We start from the raw sequence: 17,025 nt of genomic DNA on the forward strand, positions 1-17,025 counted from the left end.
ACCGCAAATATATTTTCATATCACACTGCTTCTCGGAGGAGGTAAATGACTCGGGAGAGAAGAAAACAAAAGAGTTATTTTTATCTTTTTTCCTCTTTATTTCCCAGCTGGTGGCTGATTCACTTTAATTGGCAAGTTGCTTGGCATGGAAAAAGTATACGCGAATTGTGAGGAGGCAGGAGAGATGTAAGGGAATGGAATCCTGGAAGGATGAATTCAGTTTTCTCAAACGATCTTCATTAAAGTTAAGATTAGATTCAGAGGCCATTTTAGCCTTAGGTAAAGAGTGTTGTAGTATTAACTGCCGTCCATTTAGGAATTAGAAACGGAACAGCCACTTCTGAAAAGCTGTATGCTTACTCCCATCCACTCACCCAAGGGTCACAACTTTTTCTTGCATTTCACCTCTGAAATGCTTGCTGACACAATACATCACAACTTGATTACTGAAATACTCAGAATTTGATTATCTCCATCCTAGAGTTACAATCAAATCAGAGATGTCAGGGTGGAACTCAGTGGGCTAATGATGGCTTAGCCCACCTCATTCTCCTTAGGCCCCCGGTACTCAAACTGTTCTCTATTAAAGAGGAAAGTAGATTTGCCAATTGCTCTTCCCCAGAAAACAAGAAGAAAATAACCTAGCCAGCTCGACAGCATTTCAATTCAAATGTAAAATTCAGTTCAGGCGGGGAAAAGCCTGAACTGTTAATAAAGTATGCAAAATTAAAAGGCAAAGTCAAGCACAAATTAACTGACCTTTAGAGTAAGCCAACAATCTATGGAGAACCCATTAAAAGAAATTTACACTTTTTTTTATGGGCAACATCACCTCTTTTATATCATACCTCTCGTTCCAGGGGGAATGCAGTGGATATTATCTCCAATTAGTCAAGAAAATGGTAGGGGGGTTCTGCATTCAGTTCTAGCATAATCCTTCATTAGAACTCCCCTAATTATGAATTATTATTCCAGTTGTTATGGGAAAAAGTTAGTAAATTGGGAAATTAATGTGCTTCAGTGACTCTAAAGATAAATTTGTGCAAGTCAGCAATGCAGCTGATTTGTCTTAATGTTTCATTGGCTGGTTCTGCTAACCAAAGTCACAATTGCACGACATTTCATTTATGTGGTTTTGTTTTGCCTTGTGACAGAAACAACGTATCCCACCTGGCACTCGGCAGAAAGAGCACACAGAGGCACAAGTGAACTACTTGTGAGAACAGTTTTGCTGAAGATAATCAGGAGCACACACTACAATGATCAACACCAGTTTTGTCCCACTTCGCTTTTGAATCGAAATGGTGTCGGTGAATGTCAAGGCAGAGATATTCATATGATATATTTTTCAGCACATGCTTCTGTTTATTTAAAAAAAGGACAGTAGTCCTTTCAGACCATCAATACCGCTTTCTCGCTAGTTGCCTTCTTTGATGCCGCAAGAGAAAAGTCTTGAAGTTTTGCCCAGAAATCTGAAGTAAGCAAGCCAGGGTGACTTGGAATGATTGCTTTTGGAGCTTTCCATGGCAAATGGAGTGAAATGATATCAGTGGCAAAATAGTAGGGATAGCATGAATTAAGCTTTGTCGATGCCACTGGCCAATATCACCAGATGGATGTCTTTCTCATTACAGTGGTAGGCATTGTTAAAAATAATCATATCTTATGTTCAGGTAGGCTCAATTTCCCAAGGTTCCCAAAATATTTTGCCGAGCAAATATTTAATATGGTAGCACTGGTGAAAGAAGTATCCACTGACAATCTGGATTGGACACTACTGAACAACAAATTAGGGCAGAAATAGAACACTTCTGTAAACAATTGAAATGATGGAGGTATTGTGAAATAAGCCAACCATAATTCTTCCCAAGTGGTTTGTTCCATACTCTGGGAATATGCTCAACTTCACTGCTTCTCCATCCCTAATAACCAAACAGTGACTATCTCTGACTCTCTGCAAAACCCAAACATGTTCCAATCAGAAGAGGAAATTGTGCGGAACATGGGGGAATAGAACCCCGTCAATATTTAAATTGTTTCATAGGGTACAGGTCATTTCACAGCAGCACATTCAGTTCTCCAGGGGAAACATTTTCCTTCTAGCCTCTGGTTGTCCTGAATTGGGGTTATGCAGAGGTGGGAAATCACACTGTGAACCTAAAAATACTTCTTAGGGGATAAGTGAAAAATAAAACATTGCTAATTCAGGCATTGTGCTTTGATTACAGGCATTGTGCTTCGATTAAATGAGCTTTATTGTTAATAGGATACTTGCAATCAATGAATCAATCTGTGGAATTTAGTGAGCACTTACTGTGGGCTGAGCACTGGACTATACACTTGAGAGATTATTGGTAAGTATATACTGTAAACCACTGGAGGGTAAGAACCATGTCATGCAGTTCTATCACTCCTAGGAAATGGCCTGTTTTATGAAACTTGTCAAATCCAATTATTTCTACTCCATCCTAATCCTCATCAACCCTTCTGCTGCCTTTGACATTGTGGACCACCCCTTTCACCTGGAAACACTATCTAACCTTGATGTCACCTTCTGGTTCTCCTCCTGATTCTCTGACTGCCTTCTCATTCTCTTCTGTGAAGTCCTCCTCTGCCTGTGGGGGTCCCTCGAGGCTTAGCTCTGGGTCCTCTTCTATTGTCCGTAAACACCCACCCACTTGGAGAACTCTTTCTCTACCACAATTGCAATTACCGTCTCTATGCAGATGATTCCCTAGTCTATATCTCCAGCCCTGACCTCTCTGTTTCTCTGCAGTCTTGCATTTCCTTCCGCCTTCAGCACATTTCTACTTTGCTTTCCCACTGACATCTCGAACTTAACCTGTCCAAAAGAGAACTCCTCATCTTCTCAGCGAAACCCTGTCCTCCCCCGTCATTCCCATCACTGAGGAGAGTATCAACATCTTCCCTGTCTTACAAGCCTGTATCCTTCACATTAGCCTCAACTCTTCCTTCTCACTCAAATCCCACCTTCGATCTGTCATGAAATCATGTCAGCTCTATCTTCCCAGCATCTCTGGAACCATCCATTCCTCTCCACCCCAACTGCTAGCATACTGATCCAAGCACTCATCATTTCCTGCTGTGACTATTGCAGCTCCTCGCTGATGTCCCCGCCTCCTGTCTCCCGTCTCCAGTCTATACTTCCTTCTGCTGCCTGGATTATTTTGATTTTATAATGGAATTGTTAAGCTCAAACTATGTGCCAGGCACTGTACTAAGGGTGGGGGTAGATACAAGGTAAGAAGATTGGACACAGTCCATGTTCCTTGTGGGACTCACAGTCTTAGAACCCTCTTTACAGAAGAGATAACTGTATTTACCTTGTATATTTGTATACATTTATTACTCTATTTATTTTATTAATCATCTGCATATAGCTATAATTCTATTCATTCTGATGGTATTGACACCTGTCTACTGTTTTGTTATGTTGGCTGTCTCCCCCTTCTAGGCTGTGAGCCTGTTGTTAGATAGGGAAGAGAAGCAGCATGGCTCAGTGGAAAGAGCGTAGGCTTTGGAGTCAGGGGTCATGGGTTCGAATCCCAGCTCTGCCAATTGTCAGCTGTGTGACTTTGGGCAAGTCACTTAACTTCTCTGGGCCTCAGTTACCTCATCTGTAAAATGGGGATTAAGACTGTGAGCCCCCCGTAGGACAACCTAATCTCCTTGTAACCTCCCCAGCGCTTAAAACAGTACTTTGCACATAGTAAGCACTTAATAAATGCCATCATTATTATTGTTATTAGGGGCTGTCTCTATATGTTGCTGATTTGTACTTCCCAAGAGCTTAGTACAGTGCTCTGCACACAATAAGTGCTCAATAAATACAATTGAATGAATGATTGAATAACTGAGGCAAGAGGAGTTATGTTAGTTGCCCAAGGCCACACAGCAGAGAAGAGGAGGAGGCAGGATTAGAACCCAGGGTCTTCTGACTCCCAGGCCCATGCTTAATCCACTGTGCCATGCTGCTTCTTTTTTCAGATAATTTGTCTGAAAAATGATTAATTCCTTATCTCTCCATTCTTCAAAAACCTCCAGTAGTTGCCCATTAATCAATGATGTAATCTATTTGTAGGCAAGTGTCTACCACATAAGCTACATTGTGCCATCCAAATTGTTTAGGACAGTACTCTGAACACAGTAAGCACTCAATAAATACCACTGGTTGATTGCCCGAAAGGACTGTGGGGTCTTTATTGGCCTTTTCAGCCACCCATGTACCTACAAGTGAATTTCATCGTCAGTGGTGTCTCCTTTGAGCACAAATGAAAACCAATCAACCAACCAATTTTATGTATTGAGTGCTTACTAGGTGCAGAGTACTGCACTAAACGCTTTGGAGAGTACAGTAAAATAAAGTTGGTAGACATGTTCCCTGCCCACAGGGAGTTTACAGTCTAGAGGGGGAGACAGACGCAAACATATAAATTATCGATAAGTATGTAAGTGCTGCGGGGCTGAGGGTGGGGTGAATACCAAATTCCCAGTGAGCATGTTGACACCAAAGGAGTGAAGTATGAGGCTGTACTAGGATAACAGTGAGGTAAGGTTGGATGGGGCGAGCTGATGGAGTATTTAAAAGCTGATGGTTAGGAGTTTCTGATCCAGAGTTGGACAGGCAACCATTGGAATTTCTTGATGAGTGGAAAGTAATGGACTGAATGTTATTTAGAAAAATGATGCAGGCAGCAGAGTGAAGCATGGACTGGAGTAGAGAGAGAAAACAGGCAGCGAGGTCAGCAGGGAGGAAGATGCAGTAGACAAGGTCGGAAAGGACAAGGGCCTGGATTAATGTGGTAGCAGTTTGGAAGGGGAGGAAATGGTAGATATTAGCGATGTTGAGAATCTAGAACTGAAAGGATTTAGTGATAGATTGAATATGTTCATTATATTTATTCATTCAATTGTATTTATTGAGCACTTACCGTGAGCAAAGTACTGTACTAAGCACTTGGGCGAGTATAATATAACGATAAATGACACATTCAGGGACCACAACAAGTTTTCACTCTAGGGTGGGGGAGACAGACACAAATATAAATAAATAAATGACAGATATGTACATAAGTGCTGTATGCATGGGAAAGGGGGATGAACAAAGGGAACACATCAGAGTGACTCAGAAGGGAGTGGGAGAGAAGGAAAGTGAGACTTATTTAGGGAAGGCCTCCTGTAGGAGCTATGCTTTCAATAAGGCTTTGAAGGGCGAGGAGAGTAATTGTCTATTGGATTAGAGGAAAGAGTTCCTTCCAAAGACAGGACGTGGGCAAGGAGTTACCAGTGAGGTAGATGAGATCAATATACAGTGAGAAGGTTGGCATTAAACGAGCAAAGTGTGCAGGCTGGGTTGTAGCAGGAGAGAAGTGAGGTGAGATAGGAGGGGGCAAGGTGATTGACTGCTTTAAACACAGTGAGAAGGAGTTTTTGTTTGACGTGGAGGTGAATGGTCAGCCACTGGAGTTTTTGAGGAATGGGGAAACATGGCATGAACGTTTTTATAGGAAAATGATCTCATTATGAGAGGGATGAGTTGAGGACAAATGACAAGGTTATGGATTTTGAGATAGGGAGGCTCATGGTACGATCTACAGTGAGGGGAAAGACGGGAGAGGACAGGATTTGGATTTGGTTTCAAGGGAGGGTTATTTTTAGGATGGGGATATGTAAGCATTTGTGAAAACAGTGGGGAAGAAGTCAATGGAAAGCGAATGGTTGATGATTCATTCATTCAATCGCATTTATTGAGTGCTTACTGTGTGCAGAGCAGTGTACTAAGCACTTGATGCTGGTCAAGGAGGGAAAAAGCGAGAGGCAAGTATTTTAATGAAGTATAAAGGGATGGTGTCAGAAGCACAGGAGGGGGGTAAATTTAAAGGGGAGGCAAGAGATCTCTTCTTGAATACTGCTGGAAATACTGGAAGAGTTAGAGAGGGTGAAAGAGGAAGGGAGGACTGGAGAGGAGCACAAGAGGTTTTAGGGAGATGATGCCTGAAGTTATCAATTTTGTTAATAAAGTATGTGGCCAAGTCGTTAGAGGGAAAAAATGGTGGAGACATCTGGAGAGGAGCTTTGAATAAGAAGTTAAATATCTGGAACTAGAGTGATTACAGCCAGCAGACCCAAATGAATATTTAATCTCATTCCATCAATGGTCGATCAGTAGTATTTTTTGAATTTGTACAGTGAATGGAGCATTGTGAGTTCCCATTGTTTGGAATACTTTGGATAACATTTTGGGAAAGCAGCATTCCTTTCATGGATCAGTTAAGCATCTATGATGAATTGGACTTGTGGACAATACTGGATATTTTTTTCCTCCCAGTAGATAGGAAGGAACTGTCACTCTGAAAACACCAAATTTTCCCACTTACTCCTCAATCAATATATGAGAGAAAAGTTGTTGAATGTCCCAATATTACCTGCACGTTGTTTGCACTTCTGTTCATGATGGTCAGTAAGCAATTGTACTGTGTGTTCCAGTGGTCAAAGTGCTAAATTAGCTGAGGAGTCCATTGAGATGATGAGAAGAGGCAAAAGACATTATACCTTCAGGCTGCTACTAGTGTAGGTGATTCTCCACCTAGGAGGAAAATGATTTTCGTTATGTTCGTGAAACTTGTTTCCGATGAAATTCTCAGTTGCTATGTCACCTTTGCAAATTAGTCTTAAAAATTTCTAAAGTGCTCACACTTTTCCTCGACTGCAGATGCCACCAATAATATGCTGCAAATGGCAAGCTAGAAAAAGACAGGTAGCTTGGAAATGGTCCTCTTACAACATTAAATGAGGAATTCTGCATCCAAGACAGCTAAAGGGATCAAGATGATATGGAGTTAAATATCCACATTTTTTTTATCTCTTTGTGATGAGATAAAAGTATTTGAATGAATTTGGATCTCTTTACCAGCAGGATGAAAAACAGTGTTGTCTAGCGGAAAAAGCATGAATCTGGGACTCGGGGAGTTCTAATCCTGGCTCTGCAATTCATCTGGTGCTTGACCTCAGAAAAGTCACCTAACTTCCTTGTTCCTAGGTTTCCTCATCTTTAAAATGGTGAACTATTTTCCCTTATACTTACACTGTGAGCCTAGTGTGGGGCAAGGAATATATGTGTTGAGATCATCGTGTACCCACCCCAGGATTTAGCAAAGTAGGAAGTGCTCATTATTATTATTAATAATAACGATAGTAATAAAATTCTTCCTCATATTTTAACTCATTCTCAGGAGTCCTCAATGGTAGTTGGCCTGCATCTCTATATATCACAAAACCTAGAGACGATCTTTATACTCTTGTTGAACTTTCCCAACTACAAAACCCAGGGTATCACAACCAGGGAGTGTTTTATAGATATGACTCCCATCACCAGCATGAGGCAAAACCTGTTTCCCAACTTGGTTCAAAATTCCCTATATCTTAGCTAGGTTTGTATAGACCCTAGAATGGTTTTAATTGTATATGAGTATTGGGTGAATGAATTCTTTTAGATTATGAAGTCCTAATGCCTGTCTCCCTCAAGATGGCAAGCTCATTGTGGGCAGGGAATATGTCTGTTAATTTCCATATTGTAGTCTTCCAAGAACTTAGTACAGGGCTCTGCACACAGTAAGCACTCGATAAATATGACTGACTTCCCTACTGACTGAGTAGTGCTCCACTAAGCACTGCGCTCATAATGCTGAATTCTGACCCACTTACCTTAGTTGGCTTTATTTATTCATTCATTCATTCATTCGTATTTATTGAGTGCTTACTGTGTGCAGAGCACTGTACTAAGCTCTTGGGAAGTACAAGTCGGCAACATATAGAGACGGTCTCTACCCAACAATGGGCTCACAGTCTAGAAGGGGGAGAAAGACAACAAACAAACCATGTAGACAGGTGTCAAAATATTCAGAACAAATAAAATTAAAGCTATATGGACATCATTAACAAAATAAATAGAATAGTAAATATGTACAAGTAAAACAAATAGAGTAATAAATCTGTACAAATATATACAAGTTCTGTGGGGAGGGGAAGGAGGTAGGGTGGGGGAAATGGGGAGGAGGAGAGGATAAAGGGTGCTCAGTCTGGGAAGGCCTCCAATTGCTTTACCTGAGCAATTGCTTTTATGGTAGACATCTCTATTCTGGAATAGCAAAATCAGCTAGGTAGTGAAAGAAAATGCATGATGTATTTTCGTGTGAATAGACAAGTAAAAATCAGTTTTGCAGTTTGTTTCTATGACGTATTCATTTTCGATTTAGTGCCTTTCCTCTTCTGTTCTTTCTTTTTGTGCATACCCATTATGACAAACATTCTCAAGTAGCAAAGCTCAAGTTCAGAAAGAAATTGCATCTTGGGATTGTATCTTCAGACGGTGGATCATTAGGGCTTAACGGGTAAAACAAGATCCACAAAAGATAGATGATACCATTTTTAAAGTGGAATGGAATTTTCAAGCACTTTCTGCCCGCTCTGAAAAAAATGGAAAAAGAAAAGGAAAATTGTTGCGTGTTTGAGTTTTGTGGCTTTGAAACCTGTGAGGAGAGTCTTATCACTTCAGTCCAGCACCAACCACCTGATTATTATTTTCCATTACAAACAGCCTATCAAAGATAAATAGCTCAGGATGAAAACAAATCCCCAAATTTGCATCAAATAACATTAATATTCTGCTACGATATGCTTTTGGTTAATGCTGAAAGCTAACCGCCTATTTGTCTTCAAAGAGAATCTTATTATTTAAATGGGAATTTATCTGTTCTTTCCTTTGGTTTGAAATATAATATATACAGTAATATAAAACCATTCTAAATACCTAGAGAATTCAGATAAAATGACTACTAAGGCATTTGCACTGCAAAACGACATGTACACTCTTAAATGAAATCCACATATTCCTATCCTGTTTTCCAAAGGAATTTTGCTGGAAAGCATCCTGTTTCCCTTTTCCAAAAAGGGAGTAACATGATTTACAATTCATTGAAAATGCTTCTTTATAAGCTGGCATTATGACATTGGTTCAGTAATAATAGTGGCATTCGTTAAGTGGTTACTATGTGCCAGGCATTGTACTAAACGCTGGGGTGGATACAAGCAAATCAGCTTGGACACAGTCCCTGTCCTATGTGGTGCTCACAGTCTCAATCCCCATTTTCCAAATGAGGTAACTGAGACACACGTAAATGACATAACAAGGGGTGGGGTGTCTCATCTTGTCACAACAGAGTGGGATTTGGTCCCTGCTAACTTCCGATCATCAGAGAAGCAGTGTGGCTCAGTGGAAAGAGCACGGCCATTGGAGTCAGAGGTTATGGGTTCAAATCCTGGCTCCACCAATTGTCAGCTGTGTGACTTTGGGCAAGTCACTTCACTTCCCTGTGCCTCAGCTACCTCATCTGTAAAACGGGGATTAAGACTGTGAGCCCCCGATGGGACAACTTGATCACCTTGTAACCTCCCCAGCGCTTAGAACATTGCTTTGCATATAGAAAGCGCTTAATAAATGCCATCATTATTATTTTTATTATCCAATCCAGTTCCCTGCTTCCAGCCAGGTTACCAGGGAGAGATGAGTGTTTACTACTGCTACTCCTAATAATAATGAATAATTATGGCATTTGTTAAATGCTTGCCAGATTCACAGAGGGGAAGAAGGCTAAGGAAAATGAGGATTTAGGGAAGTAGATGTAATTTTAGTAGGGCTTTGAAGGTGGGGAGATTGGGGTCTGTCAGATATGAAGGGGGAGGGAGTACTGGGCCAGAGGGAAGACATGGTCCTGGGGTTGGCAGTGGCTAGCTGAGATTGAGTTACTGGGAGTAGGTTTTCGTTAGATGAGCCGAGTGTGCAAGTTGGATTGTAGAAAGAGATCAGTAAAATGAATCAAGTGGGAGCCATCCGACTGAGTGTCTTAGTCTTAGATGGTAAGAAATTTCTGTCTTCTCCAGTGATAACAAAAGTCAAGGTAGGGATAGGAATAGTAATGATAACTGTGGTATTTGTTGTTAATAAAAATAATAAAATTATTTGTTAATAATAATAATAATGGCATTTATGAAGCGCTTACTATGTACAAAGCGCTGTTAAGCACTTACTATGCGCCAAACACTACTAATCGCTGGTGTGCACTTACTATATGTTGGAATGCAAAAAAACCCTGGGATGGAAACAAGATATTCAGTTCAGAATAAAGCCCTGCCCCAAGTGGGACTCATATGTCTAAGAGGAAGGGGGAACAGATATTTAATTCCTATTTTTCAGATAAATAAACTGAAGCACAGATAAATTAAGTGATGTGTCCAGTTTCACACAGAAGGAAAGTGGTAGAGCTGGGATTAGAACATTATTATTATTATTATTATTATTATTATTATTATTATTATTATTATTCGAACCCTAGGAGAAGCAGCGTGGCTCAGTGGAAAGAGCACGGGCTTTGGAGTCAGACGTCATGGGTTCAAATCCCGGCTCCACCACTTGTCAGCTGTGTGACATTGGGCAAGTCACTTAACTTCTCTGGGTCTCAATTACCTCATCTGTAAAATGAGGATTAAGACTGTGAGCCCCCTGTGGGACAACCTGATCACTTTGTACCTCCCCAGTGCTTAGAACAGTGTTTTGCACATAGTAAGCGCTTAACAAATGCCATCATTATTATTATTATTATTAGAATTTTTAATCCTGTCCTGTCCTGTCTAGTCCACGGGAATGGAGACTACATACATAACCTACTTCAGAAAGGAGTTCTATCACCCCAACAGTCAGGAAATCCACAGCTAACCGAAGTATCCCTTGTTTGAAGCTAAGCCAGATTCCTTTTATTTTGTCCTTCGGAGGGTAACTTAAGAGACCTTGATATATTTGAAGATCTTTAATAATACCCATCACTGGCCTCTACCTTTTATCTTTCTTCTCCATGCTAAACAACACAAATTCCTTTAACCAGTCTTCAAAATAACTATTTCACTGCTCTTACATGGTTTGTAATATGCGTGGCTCAGCGTAAAGACCCCAGGGTTTGCAGTCATAGGCCAGGAATTCAAATCCCGGCTCCACCAGTTGCCAGCTGTGTGACTTTGGGCAAGTCACTTCACTTCTCTGGGCCTCAGTTACCTCATCTGTAAAATGGGGATTAAGACTGTGAACCCTCCGTGGGACAACCTGATTGCCTTGTAACCTCCCCAGCGCTTAGAACAGTGCTTTGCACATAGTAAGCATTTAATATATGCCATTATTACTATTGCTATTACTTCTCTGGACCTTGTCCAGTTTTTTAACATCTTTTTGAAATATTGAGTTGTGAACTGGATAGACTATTCTAAAAAGGTCTTAACAAACGAAAAATACAAGAGCCTTATTTTCTGGCTCTTGGAATTCAAACTTCTTTAACAGTGTGGTATTTCCTGCAGTGAGTTTACAACATTGTGACCATTGACATGAAGGAAATAAAGTAGTGGTGATTATTATGGTCGTAGGTGTATTCTATTAGCAGGACATGGAGACAGCTGTCAGCTAATTTTAAATCTTGTAAATAGAATAAAAATGTTATGGACTCACATGTATTTTATTACAGATTTATCTCGGAGAAGGGAGGGATGGAGGGCAAATAAAACAAGCTGTGGCATTCTTCATTATGAACCCATTTGGAATCGGAACTTACTCTGGGGAAACGGACACAGATCATTAGTGAAGCCACCAATTGAGAGAAATCTGCAATAGCCAAAAGAAAGCATATTTTGTTTGTTGTCTGCCTCCCCCTTCTAGACTGTGAGCCCATTGTTGGGTAGGGACTGTCTCTATATGTTGCCAAGTGCGTAGTACAGTGCTCTGCACAGAGTAAATGCTCAATAAATGCGATTGAATGAATGAATGAATGAAAGCATTCATTTAGTTCATTCCATCGTGTTTATTGAGTGCTAACTGTGTGCAGAATACTGTACTAAACGCTTGGGAGAGTAGAATATAAAATTAAAAAGGCACATTCCCTGCCCACAATGAACATACAGTCAGTGTACTCTTTAGCAACCTTCAGGACATCTGATTTGGAGATCTGAACTATGAAAGTGAATTGCATTTCTGGTCCTGACAGTACTAAGTGTGGTGTTTGCTAAGTCCTTACCCTTGTGCCAAACACTGTGGCAGGTCAGAAACTTTACTTGACTCACATGGGGCTCAAAACCCAAGTAGGACAGAGCAGGTATCAGATCCCCATTTTACAAATGAGGAGACAGAGGCCCAGGGAAGTGACTTGGCCAAGGCAGAGGACGTCACAAAGTGGAATTAAAACCCAGGTCCTCTATCTCTCAGGCATGCAATCTTTCCACATCAGTCCATGCTGCTTCTGCTGCTACTACTTGTGTTATTTCTTCCTTCTTTACAATCATCTTAGCCTGAATAGCATCATTAATGATATTTATTGATTATTTACTTTGTGTGTGGTGCACTGCAGAGCTTGGAGTTGCTAGACACATTTCCTTACCACAACTGACCACATTTTCCGACCTGAGTAAGATTGGTAGGCCGAAAAGATCAATCTATGAATCGGTCAATCATAGTTATTGAGCTCTTACTGTATGTAGAACACTGTACTAAACACTTGGGAGAGTAAAATATAATAGAGTTGGTAGAACACTACACCAAGCATCATTTGTGAGCCCGTTGTGGGCAGGGATTGACTTTATTTGTTGCTGAATTGTACTTTTCAATCACTTAGTACAGTGCTCTGCATACAGTAAGTGCTCAATAAATAAGGCTGAATGAATGGATTTGTTACTCTTGTGGTAGAAATGATTCTACGGCCTGAGTGAATGAAAATGTAGGTAATTTCAAGGCTAATTCAATGCTAATTCTCTCCTTTGAAGTGGGGAGGGGGTAGGACACCTGGTTAATCAAATATTATGTTTATAGTAACTTGACTATGTTGAAACCTCACAATTAAAGGAAGACATATATAAATCCTGCAGGAATTCCAGAGGCAAGCAGAGCCCAGCAGTGAAAACTACACTAGAATATGAACGTAGGAAGAAAGGTTCCAAATATGAGTTATTGAACTGCTTCCTTCAAGAACACATAAGATATATATCTATAGATATATAGATATATAGATATATGTATACAGATATATAGATATATATCTACTGCTCTTCTCGTTATATTGTAATTACTTTTAGGGAAGCGGTCATGGTTTTAACCCATCCCTGAAGATTAGGATGGATGTCAGGAAGTACAACCATCTTTCAGTTTCCTGTAAGCATCCTAAGGCCACTGAATACTGAATCCACAGAAAAACTGTCCTGATCAATAATTACATTTCCTATGGTCTTATGTACAGAGGGCAGTGTTTTGTACACTGTAAGACAATAAATAATATTAATGATGATAATAAAAGATAACCAAATCTTTCACTATTCAATGATAACAGTAGAATAAAAGGCAGAAAGGATAGACTGTCCGGATCATTTGCTAAAAACCTGTGCAGTCCGCATCTCCCCAGTCCTCAAACCCTTCAATAGCTACCAGTCTGCCTCTGAATCAAGCAGAATCTCCTCACCATTGAATTCAAGGCCCTCAATCTATTAGTTTCCTCTGTCCTTGCCTAGCTGATCTCCTACTTCTCACACAATCTAGCCTGCACGCTTCATTCCTCTAACACCAACCTACTTCTTCTACCTTGATCAGGCCCCTATCGCCATTGCTGCTTGCCCACAAGGTCCCTTTGGCCTGGAACTCCTTTGGCCACCTCTCTCCTCACCTTCAGAGACGTTCTAAAATCGCACTCATTCAAAGGAGCCTTCCCTGACTGGCCCTCATTTCTCCCATTCACACTCCCTTGAACATTGCCTAAGCACTTGAATGTTTATTCCAAATACACTTGATATTCACTCCACACCGAGAACACAACATTTTCATGTTTGTCTCCCACTCTAGACTCTGAGTTGCTTGTGCATAAAGACAGGATTTACCAACTCTACCGAACTGTACTCTCCCAAATGCCTATTATAGTATTTGACACATAATATGCCCGCAATAAATACCATTGATTGATTGATAGATTGAAGGCAGAATTTGATGGTGGCCTGTAAGATCCCTGAGGGCAGTTAATATTTGCCTGGCTTCTTTTATACTCTTGCTAGTGCTTGATATGGTGTTTTGCTTTTAGTAGATCCTCTGGGAATATGACTGAATGAACATACAAGAGATGTGGAAGATTATGAATCTTCTCTCTAGGAAAATTACGGAAATCAGAGCATTTCATCTGCCTGGAAAGGGAAGACTTAACTTGACATATTCTTTATAGCAGCTTACTGGTTGACCTGTCAACCAAAGCAGTGCAGGTCTTGCCCATCATCCCCGCCAGCTCTTCCGTACATTCAACTCCCTTCTCAGGCCCCCGGTTCATCCCCCTCCTCCTTCGCTCACCTCCAACAATCTGGCCTCCTAATTCATTAACAAAGTTCAATCCATCAGGTCCGACCTCCGAAAAGTCACACCTCCTCCTTCTCCAACCCCCCGGCTCTCAACACTCTCTGCTACTCTCCCATCCTTCCCAGCAGTATCCTCAGAGGAGCTCTCCTCCCTCCTCTCAAGTGATAATCCGGCCACCTGTGCTTCTGACCTCATTCCCTCTCATCTCATGAAATCTCCCGCTCCATCCCTTCTCTCCTCCTTAACTTCCATCTTCAACCGCTCACTCTCCACTGGTTCCTTCCCCTCTGCCTTCAAACATGCCCATGTCTCTCCCATCCTAAAAAAACACACTCTTGACCCCACCACACCTCTAATTATCTCCCAATATCCCTCCTACCATTCCTTTCCAAACTCCTTGAACGAGTTGTCTACACGAGCTGCCTCGAATTCCTCAACACCAACTCTCTCCTCGACCCCCTCCAGTCTGGCTTCCATCCCCTACATTCCACGGAAACTGCCCTCTCAAAGGTCACCAATGACCTCCTGCCTGCCAACTCCAACAGCTCATACTCTATCCTAATCCTCCTCGACTGCTCAGCTGCCTTCGACACTGTGGACCACCCCCTTCTCCTCAACACGCTATCCGACGTTGGCTTCACAGACTCCATCCTCTCCTGGTTCTCCTCTTATCTCTCCGGTAGTTTATTCTCAGCCTCTTTTGCAGGCTCCTACTCTCCCTCCCATCCCCTTTATGAGGGGGTTCCCCAAGGTTCAGTGCTTGGTCCCCTTCTGTTCTCGATCTACACTCACCCCTTGGTGACCTGATTCGCTCCCACGGCCTCAACTATCATCTCTACACTGATAACACCCAGATCTACATCTCAGCCCCTGCTTTCTCCCCCTCTCTCCAGGCTCGCATCTCCTCCTGCATTCAGGACATCTCCATTTGGATGTCTGCCCGCCACCTAAAACTCAACATGTCCAAGACTGAATTCCTTGTCTTCCCTCCCAAACCCTGACCTCTCCCTGACTTTCCCATTTCTGTTGACGGCACTACCATCCTTCTCGTCTCATAAGCCCGTAGCCTTGGTGTCATCCTCGACTCCGCTCTCTCATTTACCCCTCACATCCAAGCCGTCACCAAAACCTGCCGGTCTCAGCTCCACAACATTGCCAAGATCCGCCCTTTCCTCTCCATCCAAACCGCTACCTTGCTCTTTCAAGCTCTCATCCTATCCCGTCTGGACTACTGCATCAGCCTTCTCTCTGATCTCCCATCCTCGTGTCTCTCTCCACTTCAATCCATTCTTCATGCTGCTGCCCGGATTGTCTTTGTCCAGAAACGCTCTGGGCATGTTAGGCCCCTCCTCAAAAATCTCCAGTGGCTACCAATCAATCTGCGCATCAGGCATAAACTCCTCACCCTGGGCTTCAAGGCTCTCCATCACCTCGCCCCCTCCTACCTCACCTCTCTTCTCTCCTTCTATAGCCCACCCCACACCCTCCACTCCTCTGCCGCTAATCTCTTCACCGTGCCTCGTTCATGCCTGTTCCGCCATCGACCCCCGGCCCACGTCATCCCACGGGCCTGGAATGCACTTCCTCTGCCCATCCGCCAGGCTAACCCTCTTCCTCCCTTCAAGGCCCCACTGAGAGCTCACCTCCTCCAGGAGGCCTTCCCAGACTGAGCCCCTTCCTTCCTCTCCCCCTCGTTCGCCTCTCCATCCCCCTCATCTTACCTCCTTCCCTTTCCCACAGCACCTGCATATATGTATGTATGTTTGTACATATTTGTTACTCTATTTATTCATTTATTTTACTTGTACATATCTATTATATTTATTTTATTTTGTTAGTATGTTTGGTTTTGTTCTCTGTCTCCCCCTTTTAGACTGTGATCCCACTGTTGGGTAGGGACTGTATACGTTGCCAACTTGTACTTCCCAAGCACTTAGTACACTGCTCTGCACACAGTAAGCGCTCAATAAATACGATTGATTGATTGATTGAGAATATTTAAGGAGGGATTATAAATTTAGTAGATGTGGGTATCTAGACCTACCTCGTGCCAAAGATGAAAGGAGATCATCACAACGCTAACACTCTTTTCAGATTAAGAAAGCCAAGTTTCCCAGTTTTTAGCAGCACTTCATTCTGGTTATCTTCTAGGTCCCTGTCTCATTTCGAACAGTGCTTTGCTCATAGTAAGCGCTTAACAAATGTCATTATTATTATTATTATTATTAAGAATAAGGGCCATCAAGCTCTCTGAGGGCAGGATCTTGCCTACCAACTTTGTAGCACTATCCCAAGCATTTGGACAGTGCTTTGCACACAGTTAAGTGCTCAATGAATATCACTGATTGATTGAGTGATTAATCTAGCTCTCACTTTTCAATTAATAGACGAAAATGTCATATGGTGTATTCACCTCCGTGAGAAAGAACCAGTTTGATTTCACAGTCTAGTGGATAGAACACAGGTCTGGGAGTAATAAAGAGCTGTGTTCTAATCCCAGCTCTGCCACTTGACTGCTGTCTGACCTTGGGGAAGTATCTTCACTTCTCTGGGCCCCAGTCAGCTCATCTGTAAAATGGGGATTAAGG

The sequence above is a fragment of the Tachyglossus aculeatus genome, unplaced genomic scaffold (assembly GCF_015852505.1).
Source record: "Tachyglossus aculeatus isolate mTacAcu1 unplaced genomic scaffold, mTacAcu1.pri scaffold_87_arrow_ctg1, whole genome shotgun sequence".
Lineage (NCBI taxonomy): Eukaryota > Metazoa > Chordata > Mammalia > Monotremata > Tachyglossidae > Tachyglossus > Tachyglossus aculeatus.